Source organism: Drosophila melanogaster, chromosome Y (genome assembly GCF_000001215.4).
Source record: "Drosophila melanogaster chromosome Y".
NCBI classification, from domain to species: Eukaryota; Metazoa; Arthropoda; class Insecta; order Diptera; family Drosophilidae; genus Drosophila; species Drosophila melanogaster.
Window position 1 is genome coordinate 1,111,329 of NC_024512.1, and position 12,907 is coordinate 1,124,235.

A 12,907-nucleotide genomic window follows, 5' to 3' on the forward strand; every position below is an offset into this window, starting at 1 on the left:
AGAGTGGATATAGAATAAGGCCAATAACATCTGGGCCTCATCTTTAATAGGTACACTTTCTTGTCTGGTTCTTAACCATTTGGTTATCGTTTTGCATCTATCGTATTTTTGTCTACAGTATTGTAGCTGTGACACTCTTGTTCATCTCAACACAAAACCCACGCCCATTTTCCCTGATCATGCCGGTAGAGGTGGACAACGCTCTATGAGCGTGTTCGTTACAGGAGAATGAATCGATCAAAAACCTTAGGACTTTAATTGGATCCGAAGAAGAATACGTTTACGTTTTCGGCAGAAACCCCAATGCTGACATGCATAACAAAGCGGTTAGTGTTATCACAGTTGTCCAGAATTTTCGACCCACTAGGATGGTTGGCACCTGTAACGATTCAAGGCAAATGCTTCATTCAGGAACTGTGGAAGTTACCGATGACTTGGGACGTTGAATTGGAATCCAACTTAGCTAACTGGTGCATCTATCGTATTTTTGTCTACAGTATTGTAGCTGTGACACTCTTGTTCATCTCAACACAAAACCCACGCCCGTTTTCCCTGACCATGCCGGTTGAGATGGACAACGCTCTATGAGCGTGTTCGTTACAGGAGAATGAATCGATCAAAACCTTAGGACATCAATGGGATCCGAAGAAGGATACGTTTACGTTTTCGGGAGAAACCCCAATGCTAACACGCATAACAAAGCGGTTAGTGTTATCACAGTTGTCCAGAATTTTCGACCCACTAGGATGGTTGGCACCTGTAACGATTCAAGGCAAATGTTTCATTCAGGAACTGTGGAAGTTACCGATGACTTGGGACGTTGAATTGGAATCCAACTTAGCTAACTGGTGGATGGAATATGCTAAAGGTCTATCATATTTAGAAGGAATTAGCATTTCACGATGGACTGGATGCTCCAAAGGTATTATGGAGCTACATGAATTTTGCGATGCATCAGAGAAAGCATATGCAGCGGCTGTGTATACAAAAGTAGGCGGCAAAGTTACTTTGCTAGCAGCAAAAAGCAAAGTAAATCCTATAAAAAACAGGAAAACAATTCCAAAGTTGGAATTATGTGCTGCGCATTTATTAGCAAAATTATTAGCGAAGATGCAAGCTATATGGAGCAAAAAGATCACAACGCATGCGTGGAGTGATTCGCAAATTACTATTGCTTGGATACAGAACCTGCGCAGCAAAGATAAGTTCCACAGTTAGAGTGGAAGAAATCAATATACTAATTCAAGAGGGATATCACCGCAAGCTTTTAAAATTTGTGAAATTTGGTGGAGAGGGCCGAATTGGCTAGCTATAGATGCACAAGACTGGCCCACTCAAAAGGAATCGGAAATTGTTGTGGTATCCACATTGATAAAATACGAATTTCTGCAAAATCATCTTTTATGGAAGTATTCATCGATCGACAAACTTGTTAGAGTAATGGCGTATGTATTACGCTTCATAACAAAGCTGAGACGAAAATCGAAACAGCCGTCACATCTTACGGCTGAGGAATTAAAGCCAGCAAAGATTGCCGTGATAAAGATACAACAACAGCTGGATTTTGGACACGAAGTCAGACTACTCAAAAACAAAAGACAATTAGACCAAAACAGTAAGTTACAAGCGCTAAGTCCGTTTTTGGATAGTGATGGCGTACTTCGAGTTGGTGGACGATTACAAAACGCAATGATACCTTACAATGTAAAATATCCAATTATACTGGATGAGTCACATTTGACTTGGTTAATTGAAAAGGATGCTCATAAAGAAACTCCGCATGGTGGAATTAACATCATGAGAACTTATATTCAGAGGTAGTTTTGGATATTTGGCATACAAAATTCCATAAAGAAATATTTAAGGGAATGTATTGTATGCATACGATACAAGCAAGAGATGTCCAGTCAACTGATGGGAAATTTACCAGTTTATTGAGTAACGGCTGATTACTCGTTGCAAAATACTGGAATTCCAGATTCGTTGCTCAAAGGGAAGATGTCAAAAAACGTATAAAGGATTCATTTGTGTATTTGTTTGTATGGCAACAAAAGCAATACATCTGGAAACTGTTTCGTCAGAAAAATTCCTGGAGGCTCTTCGACGGTTCTTTGCAAGAAGAGGCAAGAGTGAGAACCTATACTCAGATAATACTCAGATTCGTGGGAGCTTCAAGAGTATTGGACAAGGAATTTGTAGCTGCCATTAAAAACAATAATGAGTTAGCACCTACACTAGAAAAAGAAGGCATCAAGTGGCACTTTATTCCCCCGGGAAACCCCCACATGGGAGGTTTATGGGAAGCCGGTGTAAAAACAGTGAAGCATCACCTTAAACGAGTTATTGGTGAAAACAGCTTTACATATGAAGAATTTGCATCGCTGATATGTCAAATCGAAGCAGTGCTAAGCTCGCGTCCATTAGTCACTGTAAGGAGCGAAAACGATGGTGAGGACATATTAACGCCGGGTCATTTTCTGGTCCTGAACATTTTGACGAAAGTAAGACAATCAGCAATCAGCTAGATGGAAGCTAGATGGAACGCAACAGAGGTGATTTTTGGAAGAAATGGAAAGAGGAGTATCTGGTGTCATTACAACAGCGAACCAAATGGCGCCAAGAAAGGCCGAATCTGAAGGAGGGACAGCTGGTTCTTATAAAACATGAGAACACTCACCCTGCAAAATGGCCAATGGGAAGAATCATTAGTACGACTAAAGGACAAGACGATAAAGTCAGGGTAGTCACGGTTAAAACAAACGATGGGGAAGTAAAAAGATCACTAAACAAGTGACTTCCTGTTGACCGTACACTTTTCCCCCGGAAAACGTCTAAATATGTGTTTAGACATGATAAGTAGGCAAAATATAAATATGTTCTATTTATGGGCTGCCATAAACATGGACAGCATAAGTGGCAACTACAGATAAGTACGATTGCAGCGGCCTATTGCCGAAGTGTAAAGAGATATGACCACGCGGGAGGTTATTAGCGCGGTCATAGGCCTCAAACATAGATATAAGAATAAAACTCAGCTGCATTTACCAACGCAGACTGCGGCGTCTTACAAGCGCTGCATTATATAATTAGATGATAAGAACCTATGTAAGAATGAATAAAAGGAATGAATAAGCGAGTCAGTTAAATTCAAACACCCGAATAAGTGTACGCACAAGTTTATAGTGTGAACAAGGTACGTACACAACTATGGATGCTGCCATAGGTGCGTACATAAGAACTAGCACTAGAGTAACCGGAAATGTGAATCATGTATTGTATTCAATGAGAGGTTATTCTAACTCTAACTCTATCTCTAACTCCAGAGGCTAAGGTTACAGAGATAATGGTCGCGGCAGAGGCAATTGACATTACAATAACCAATACAATAACAATAATAACAATTACGGCAATAACGGTAACCAGAATAATGGTAACAATTATATAGGCCATGGCAAGCCAAATCTAAAATATATCTATAAAAATGATAATGCTAGTGTAAGAGTAACCCAAAATAATTCGGGAAACTCGCAACAACCCTCAGATGCACGGCAATAAATAAAGCTCATGTACATTCAATCAATCTAAGTATAAATATATTCATTGCATTTGACCGTGTGGCAACAGGAAAAAGATTAATTTTCTTAGTTGACACGGGCGCAGATATTTCCATACTAAAAGAAGAAGTCGACTACTTCAATAGTATACAAGATGACAGTAAAATAAACATTCAAGGCATAAGCCAAGATATTATTGAATCTAAATATATTGATCCCAAATCAAGAAATAGAATACCATTTCAACATCAAACGATGTTAATATCCAAATATTAAATACGCATCATACTGATAAACTAGTAGACGCCAACAACTTAAAATACGAGCCATTTTCAAACTATGAAAATACGAGGCATTTTCAAACTATTCAACCAATTAAACAGACCAGAGAACAAACTGTCATGTCTCAATTATCGAAAAATTTCCCACCACAATTCAACACCCAGCTGAAAATGCTATGTAGTAAATACACTGATATATTTGGTCTAACAACAGAACCAATATCGACTATTAATTTATACAAACAAAGATTAAGATCGAAAGATGATGAGCCAGTATTTATTAAATATTATAGAAATCCTCATAGTCAAAAAGATGAAATTCAATAACAAATACAAAATTTGATCAATGATAAAATAGTCGAACCATCAGTATAGGAATACAATAGTCCATTACTATTAGTACCGAAAAAATCTCTTCCTGGCTCAGAAGAAAAAAAATGGCGATTAGTAATTGACTATCGTCAAATCAATAAAAAAAACTGTTGTCTGATAAATTTCCACTCCCTAGAATTGATGACTTTTTGGATCAACTAGGTCAAGCCAAATGTTTTTTTTGGGACAGAAATGAACAGATAGAGGAATACTGCCAGATGACAAGAAGTATGATTCCATCAAAAATTACCCAGTACCTCATGATGCAGGCGTTTCGTTGCATTTTGTAACTATTATAAAAGATTCATTAAAAACTTCGACGACTATTCACGGCACATAACTATATTATGTAAAAAGAATGTTCCTTTTGAATGAACAGAAGACTTTCAAAAAGCATTTTTAAACTTAAAAACAAAACTGATGGAACCTACTCTCTTACAATATGAATATACCAAGTCATCAATAAGGACGAGGTACGTAAAGTAGTGACTTTGCAAGTAAAAAATATGATATGTTTCTTTAAACATGGAAAAAAGAATACTTCAAGATATGATATCGATGATTTATATACAAATGGAGTTCTTGATTTAGATCAATTTTTCCAAAGGCTTGAAATGCAGGCCGGTATATAAAAATCAGTCATCTCAAAATGGCACTGTGGGAAAACATCTTTGAATACGTTTCAATAGATAATTTCAAGCAAAAGGGCAAAAAAATATTAAAAAAAATAAAAATGGCGCTTCTCAACCCGGTGACCTTAATAAGCAATGAAAAACCTTGGCCTTTTTGGAAAGGTATGTCTAAACAAATAACAGACTACATTAAAAATTGTCAAAAATGCCATAAAGCAAAAATAACAACGCATACAAAGACCCCAATGACTTTAACTGAAACCCCTGATCATGCTTTCGACAGAGTGATAGTGGACACTATAGGTCCTCTACCAAAGTCGAAAAATGGCAACGAATATGAAGTCACTCTCATTTGTGACTTAACTAAATATTTAGTTGCAATTCCCATACCGAACAAAAGCGCAACAACAGTCGCTAAAGCAATTTTTGAATCTTTTATTCTTATTCTCAGCACCATCAAACAGTAGGTGTAGTCGAAGGAAGTCATAGATTTCTAAATGAATACATACGATCTTACATATCGGTTGATAAAACTAATTGGGATGTATGGCTTCATTATTTCGTTATTGTCTTAATACAACCCCTTCTATGGTACAAATTTATTGTCCATAGAAAAAATAAGGAAAATTATGATTTACAAACAAAAAATATAGAAATATTAAGAAATGAAGTAGGTCATAAATTATATTTTAAATATACGGGACCCTATAGGATAGAAAAGGTAGAAAAAAGAGACAATATAACAATATTAAAATGTCATAAAAAAATATATTTAATAGGAGGGAGATGTGGTATGCGTAAATATATATTTAGAGTACACATATACATAGAGTACAATGTACTCAGAAAACTTACATAAATTACTAACATAATTACATACGCATTGGCAGTGCTAGCATAAACAATAATGTTCAAGTGAAAGTGTATGATTGCCCACTTATGAAGCACACTGCATAAGTGCATGCCGCTTCTCTGCCGGCATCACCAGGCAGCGAAGGCGCACTTCATAGCCCAAGAGGAATATTGTATTAGCTTTAAGAGTCAGTCGAGTTTTACAACTGATACGAGCTTCACGATAAAAATAAACGGAGGTATGCTGGAGAAAAACATCTCAAGGATTTTATCTATAACAATAGTCAATAAGGGTAGCAACGTAACTCGCACGGCTCCGAGTGCGAGGTGCTTACCTCGCTGCTGCAGCTGATCTTGCGTGCTCTGAAAGCCTTCTTGCATGGTGTTGTTTTGCCAAGCTTGGTGATACGTGGGAGGCTCGCCAACAATTAATCTCCACGGGTGGGGACAAGGCAGAGTCACTTGGTCCCAATTTGCTACATCAACTTAAAGTCCATTATTTTCCATTTTCCGTGGAAACGATTAAACTTTTACCTGAATTTTACTACCCTTGCTTCTGCTGCTAGGGGGGTTGTGTAGTGTATCTACCCTCAATATGTAGAGTAGAGTTAATATGTAAGTAAGTAATATGTAAAGTAGAGTTAATATGTAAATAAGCAAAAGACCACCAACACTTACATGAACACTCCAGCTCTTGAAATACGATCGAGCGCTTAAACAAAAGCCGATCGCGGAGCGTGAGCAGCTCAAGTGATTAAGATAAGATAAGATAAGATAACAAACACGTAGTCTTAAGCACGTCATGTGCGGGTGGCTGTACCCAAGAACAGCAAAATTAATTCATTCGAATAAACCGCTTCAAGCAGAGCAGAGCCAAGTCTATTATATCAACTGCAAAAATACCGTATAACCTTGAACCTATTACAGTTGCCACGGAGAAGGTTAGGTGACCTACCAATAATGCAATACTACAACAAAGTTGAGAAAAAGCTAAGCTTGTCACCAACAATATCGTAATAACGCATGAACAAGAGGGTGCTGACCTGCTTAACGCTGAACTCAGATCCGACGCCCTACATGCTTTTATTTCAGGGCTCAAAAAGTCCCTTAGAGCTGTGGTTTTTTCAGCCTAACCAGAAGACTTTGGCTTTTTCACTGGCTTTGGCTAGAGAAGCAGAAGCAAGCATAGAGAAAAGCATGTTCGCAAACTCTTACGCCAAGGCTGCATACAGCGGAAAAGGCCAAGATCCGCTTCCAAGGGTAACCCAGTAGAGATAACAGGGAGGAGCAGGGGCAGGATATGAACCCGAATTTCGTCTGATGTCAAAAAAATTACGTTAACAGACAAACCAATATTTACAATCAGGCGCAAGCTCCTCAGCCAATGGAGGTCGAACTCCAGTTTTAGACAGAGTACTGATTATAACAAGAACCACACCAATGAATCGAATGCTTCTAAGAGAAGATATTCCTCAGAACGCTCGACAGGACCGGGACAACAAGATCTTAATAACGTTGTCCAAGAGGCTACTAAACCAAAAGGCCCCAAAGAGGAGTAGGAAAAGGCAGCAAGCACACCTCCCCATTTTTTCCTTCTGGATTCTCTCAAACGCGTCTAAGGCTATTATAGCCTTGGACCTGTTAACACAGGCCGGGGTAAAGTTAAACCTAGCAAAAGAATCCCTCGAAAACCAGGGCATCTCAAAAAAAACTTCACTATTTCAGTAGCCACAATGTAAACTTCACTTATGTGAACGATATTGTTGTAGTTGCATCCGTTAAAAAGGAGTTCAAGGACACAATCTTGAGAAGGAAAAAGGCCTTCTCAACCTCACACGAAGCTCTCCCCTTCAACACTGCGGTCACCGCCACAATTCGTACGGTAGACAACGAACCGGTGTACTCGAGAGCTTACCCAAACCCCATGGGTGTTTCTGACTTCCTGAACAACGAAATCAAACAACTGCTAAAGGATGGCATTATCAGGCCATCACGGTCACCCTACAACAGCCCGACGTGGGTTGTTGACAAAAAGGACACCGACGCCTTCGGCAACCCGAAAAAGAAGTTGGTCATAGATTTCAGGAAGCTCAATGAGCGAACCTTTCCGGACCGTTACCCCATGCGTAGCATTCTCATGATTCTAGCGAATCTGGGCAAGGCAAAATTCTTTACTACCCTTGATCTTAAGTCAGGGTATCACCAAATATACCTTGCGGAGCATGACCGTGAAAAGACATCGTTCTCGGTAAATGGGGGCAAATACGAATTTTTCCGTTTGCCGTTCGGCTTAAGGAATGCAAGCAGCATTTTTCAAAGACGACGTATTAAGAGAACAGATTGGGAAGATATGTTACGTCTATGTAGATGATGTAATAATCTTCTCAGAAAACGAATTCGACCAAGTCCGCCACATCGATACTATGCTAAAAAGACTAATTCGGGTTGAGTTTAACGAGACTCAGCGGAACGCATTTCAAAGGCTGCGTAATATTCATTTCGAGGATGTTATACTCAAATTCCCCGATTTCAAGAAGAACTTTGACACAGATGCGTCCGCAAGTGGCATCGGTGCAGTCCTGTCTCAAGAGGGCAGGCCGATCACCATGATTTCTCGTACCCTTAAACCGCCCGAGCAAAACTATGCAACAAACGAAAGGGAATTGCTGGTGATTGTATGGGCCTTAGGTAAGCTGCAGAACTTCCTGTATGGCTCGAGGGAAATTAATATTTTTACCGACCACCAACACGAATGCCAAAACTAAAAGGTGGAAATCTTATATAGATCAGCATAATGCAAAGGTTTTTTACAAACCTGACAAAGAAAATTTCGTGGCAGATTCCCTATCCAGGCAGAATCTGAATGCCTTACAAAACGAAACCCGATCAGACGCCGCGACCATCCACAGCGAGGTGTCCCTGACACGGTCGAAACCATTGACAAACCCTTGAATTGCTTCAGGAACCAGATCATTCTGGAAGCAGCACGGATTCCGCTCAAGCGAAACTTAGTCCTGTTCCGAAGCAAAACTCGCCACCTGATCAGCTTCTCTGACAAAGTCATTTATTGCAAGCCCTAAAAAAAGTTGTTAACCCTGACGTCGTAAACGCGATTCATTGCGATTTGCCTCCGCTAGCAAGTTTTCAACACGACCTCATTACTCATTTCCCATCTACCCAATTCCGTCACTGCAAAAATGTCGTGTCGGATATATCGGATAGGAACGAGCAGTTAGAAATCATCACTGCAGAACACAACCGTGCGCACCGAGCTGCGCAGGAAAATATTAAACAAGTTCTTCGTGATTATTATTTTCCTAAAATGGGCAGTTTAGCAAAGGAAGTGGTAGCTAATTGCAGGGTCTGCACCCAAGCAAAGTATGACAGGCACCCGAAGAAGCAAGAGCTCGGGGAAACACCTATCCCCAGTATAACTGGTGAAATGGTGCAATATGACATTTTCTCAACCGACAGGAAGCTATTCCTGACTTGCGTTGACAAATTTTCAAAAGTTGCAATAGTGCAACCAGTGATGTCCAGAACAAAAGTGGACATCACAGCACCCATGCTGCAGATTGTCAACCTCTTTCCCAATATCAAAACAGTATATTGCGACAACGAACCCGCATTCAACTCAGAAACTATCACCAGAACAGCTTCGACATTGACATAGTGAATGCGCCCCCACTCCACAGCTCGTCCAATGGACACTTGTCCACAACACACTAGCAGAAATTACCAGATGTCTGAAGTTGGACAAAAAGACAAATGACACAGTAGAACTTATCCTGAGGGCAACGGTAGAATATAACAAAACCGTGCACTCAGTAACTGAGAGGCCAATTGAGGTTATACACTCTAGCGAATCTTGGCAAGGCAAAATTCTTCACTACCCTTGACCTAAAGTCAAAAGCAATATTGTGCAACAAATGAAAGGAATTAATAGTTATTGTATGGGCCTTAGGTAAGCTATAGAACTTTCTGTACGGCTTCAGGGAAATCAATATAGTCACCGACCACCAGCCTCTCACGCTCGCTTTAGCCAACAGGAACACGAACTCTAAGATAAAGAGGTGGAAATCGTATATGGACCAACACAACGCCAAGGTTTTCTACAAACCCGGCATGGAAAATTTCGTGCCAGGTGCACTCTCCAGGCAAGATTCAATAGAGGCAGCACGTTTCCCGCTTAAGCGAACCCTAGTGCTTTTCCGAAGCAAGACTTGCCATTTAATCGTTTTAACTGTTAAAGTTGCCTATTAAAAAACGTCAAAGAAGTCGTTATTCCTGACGTGAACTCTATTCAACACGAACTCATTACGCACTTCCCAGCCACTCATTTCCGTCACTGCAAGAAAGCCGTGTTAGATATAGCCGATAAAAACGAACAGTTTTAAATCGTCACATCCGTGCACACAGAGCCACGCAGGAAAATATTAAACAAGTCCTTCGAGACTATTTTTTTTTTTTCAAAAAATGGGCACCCTGACAAAGGTAGTGGTAACTAATTGAAGGGTCTGCACCCAATCAAAGGACAACAGACACCAGAAAAAGAAAGAGCTTGGGAAAACGGTCGTTCACTCAGGGGCCCACGAGCACTGCCAAGAAATCAAGGCAATATGGACATCAAGACAATATCAGAAGATGCAACCCATCCTGACAAAACCGTGTGTTCGAGGCAGGAGAACACGTGTTTGTAAAGAACAACAACAGGTTTGGAAATTAACTGACCCCACCGTTAACGCAACAAACGTTCTTATTAAGGTCTGTTCTTATTAGGGGGAGGGTGGTCCACAAGGACAACCTTAAGTAGGCATTCCCCTTGCAGTTAGTTATTAGGTTACTTTAAGAAAGCCCGAGCACTGTAGTGAGGCTACATTATCTGTATTTAAATTCCAGGTTTGTCCTCACGATGTTCATTAACCTGTCAATAGCGAAAGCATGGATCACCTACTTTTGCCAATCACATCCCTGTCGTAGAGGTTGATGTTTGTTGTTCCGGGTTTATATTTTATTTTTGGGGTTAAATTTTCTATGAAAGAACACCATCTTTTCACTTCTACGTTCGGGTTTTTATCTGAGATTGTAAAATATTTGGTTAAAGGTTTGGCTATTTTTGCGTAATTTCGGACACATTTGTAATATCCAGTGAGGCCTAAAAAACTTCATAATTGTGGACATTTTTTCTGGATCTGTTTTAAAAACATTGTGAGAAACAATATAACCAAGAAATGTTGTTTCTAATTTAAAGAAATTATATTTTTCAAGAGAGATTTTCATATTGGCTTGTTGCTCTACGCATACAGTGATAGCAGACAACTGTATGCGTGCACACGTATGCTCATGCATAGTAAATTTGACAAAATATGCCCTTCACCTTAAAAGTTCTTAGACTTTAAATCTATATTATTTTTGATCAATTGGCACCATGCGAAAAATTCTTGTCCGAATCCGAATCATATTATCACAAAATAAATTTCAAAAATGACTATATAAGAATATTTGTCATTAGAATATTCAGCTTGCGGCGTGTGAAAAATTAACAAGGCACGTCCCTTGCTTCGCTGTGAATTGGCCAATCTTTTTTCACTCACAGCAACAAATGGACTCACAATCACTAAAAGCCCATAGATTAATTTCATTTAATTGGAATTTCGAGAATAGTGTGACCAAAGCAGACAGTCTGCTGACATTCACAACGGAACAAATTATATCGATATTTGCAGAAATTTTTTTTCTGGTAATTGCGATAACCCTTAAGCACTAATCGCAGAAGCACATCACAATTTACAACCGAATATCTTTTATAAATACAATAAATGAATATATTTGACAATGTTTTACTGAAGCTACCAATTTCTAGTGCTGTATAATTTATTATAAAATAAAAGAACTAATACTTATGCCAGCCGAACATAATAAGAATTTTCGAGTATAGATTTCCAAACTGCAAGGGCATGACAAAGCCCTGGCAACCCTCCTAGCACGTGTGAAAAACTCAAAGAAGAAGACGATGACTTTGCAGTCGACAAGTCCCATTTCTGTCGAGTCCGTAAGTAACTAGGTTTTTCCTATGGAAATTATAGCAAGTCACAGTAAAATCTTGTAGCCAAAACAACAAGAACAACCAGATGGGCCTGGAGTTTTTCACCCAGACGTGGACATGATTCTGAAGCCGGTGCTCGACAGTTCCTCGGACTGGGTCTCCGGCGATGAGGATAAGTGTTACGGCATGATTCACGCCGTGGCGTGATTGATATGCGCCTAAAGTGTGAGAGAGGAGACTTCGAATTGTGTCAAAATGTCTCCTGTAACTGTCAGAGAACCCTGCCAGTGGGCCTCAGCGACGTGTGGAGCACGTCCAATGTGAAGATCTTCTGCCCTCGCTGTAACTACACTTACCGTCTGCGATCCGGTACAGAGCTGGACGAAGCCATGTTCGGGCCCAGCTTCCAACTTCTTCATGCAGCTGCCGAACTTAAGACCGCCCCTGGACGTCCACCGGTAAGTAATTCTTCGAATATAGTCCTGGTTCTTTTCTACAGAAAGAGCTTGCACTTGCAGTACCTAGGCTTACGGTTGCATCAGAAGGCCTTAATGCCACTCGAATCGCCCAAGTCCTCGCCAAAGAATATCGGATACACCGTCAACAAGTTCTCCTCCTCACTCAGTGCATTCCAAAGTCAATCGCTTCAAGGATTTCCAGGAATGACCTCAATTTTTAACTCCTCACGAGAGAGAGCAGAAATGTTTGTCCAATATCTTGTTGTTGCAATTAAACATATTCCGCAGTGCGTTGATATGGCCAGCTACCACCTACTCACACACCTCATACTCCTCTGCCCTTAATACTATAATATATAATACTAAAAATCAAGAACATATTCAATTCTGTTTTTTTTTAGTTTTATTGAATTTTTGATCTAAGGAAAATAAAGACGAAATTGAAATAAAAATTAAAGATAAAACGAGTTGACTTTTATTTAATTGGTTAATTGATTAATACAGACAGCCTGTCCTCTATTTCCGCTATACGCAACTGGAATCATAATGACCAGTTTTTATCATTCAATATTTATTTGGTTATAGACTTTTTCACTAACACTTTTACAAGACACCTTAGCTTATCTTCTGTTTGAAGCTGTTCTCTATCTCGACCCGATTCTGACTCAATTCAGACTAATCTTCTAATTCTTAATCCTGATCCAATCAACCT

The 12,907-nt window shown here is 39.6% G+C and overlaps 1 long non-coding RNA gene across 1 annotated transcript, besides 1 other annotated feature; it reads left to right on the plus strand.

Moving 5' to 3' along the window:
• Positions 1-6,265: 6,265 nt before the first annotated feature.
• Positions 6,266-6,617: a mobile genetic element.
• A 5,042-nt stretch (positions 6,618-11,659) lies between these two features.
• lncRNA:CR40629 (long non-coding RNA:CR40629) lies at positions 11,660-12,544 on the plus strand. The gene has a single exon (NR_048530.1). It is a non-coding gene; the product is annotated as a long non-coding RNA:CR40629 (long non-coding RNA).
• Positions 12,545-12,907: the final 363 nt, after the last annotated feature.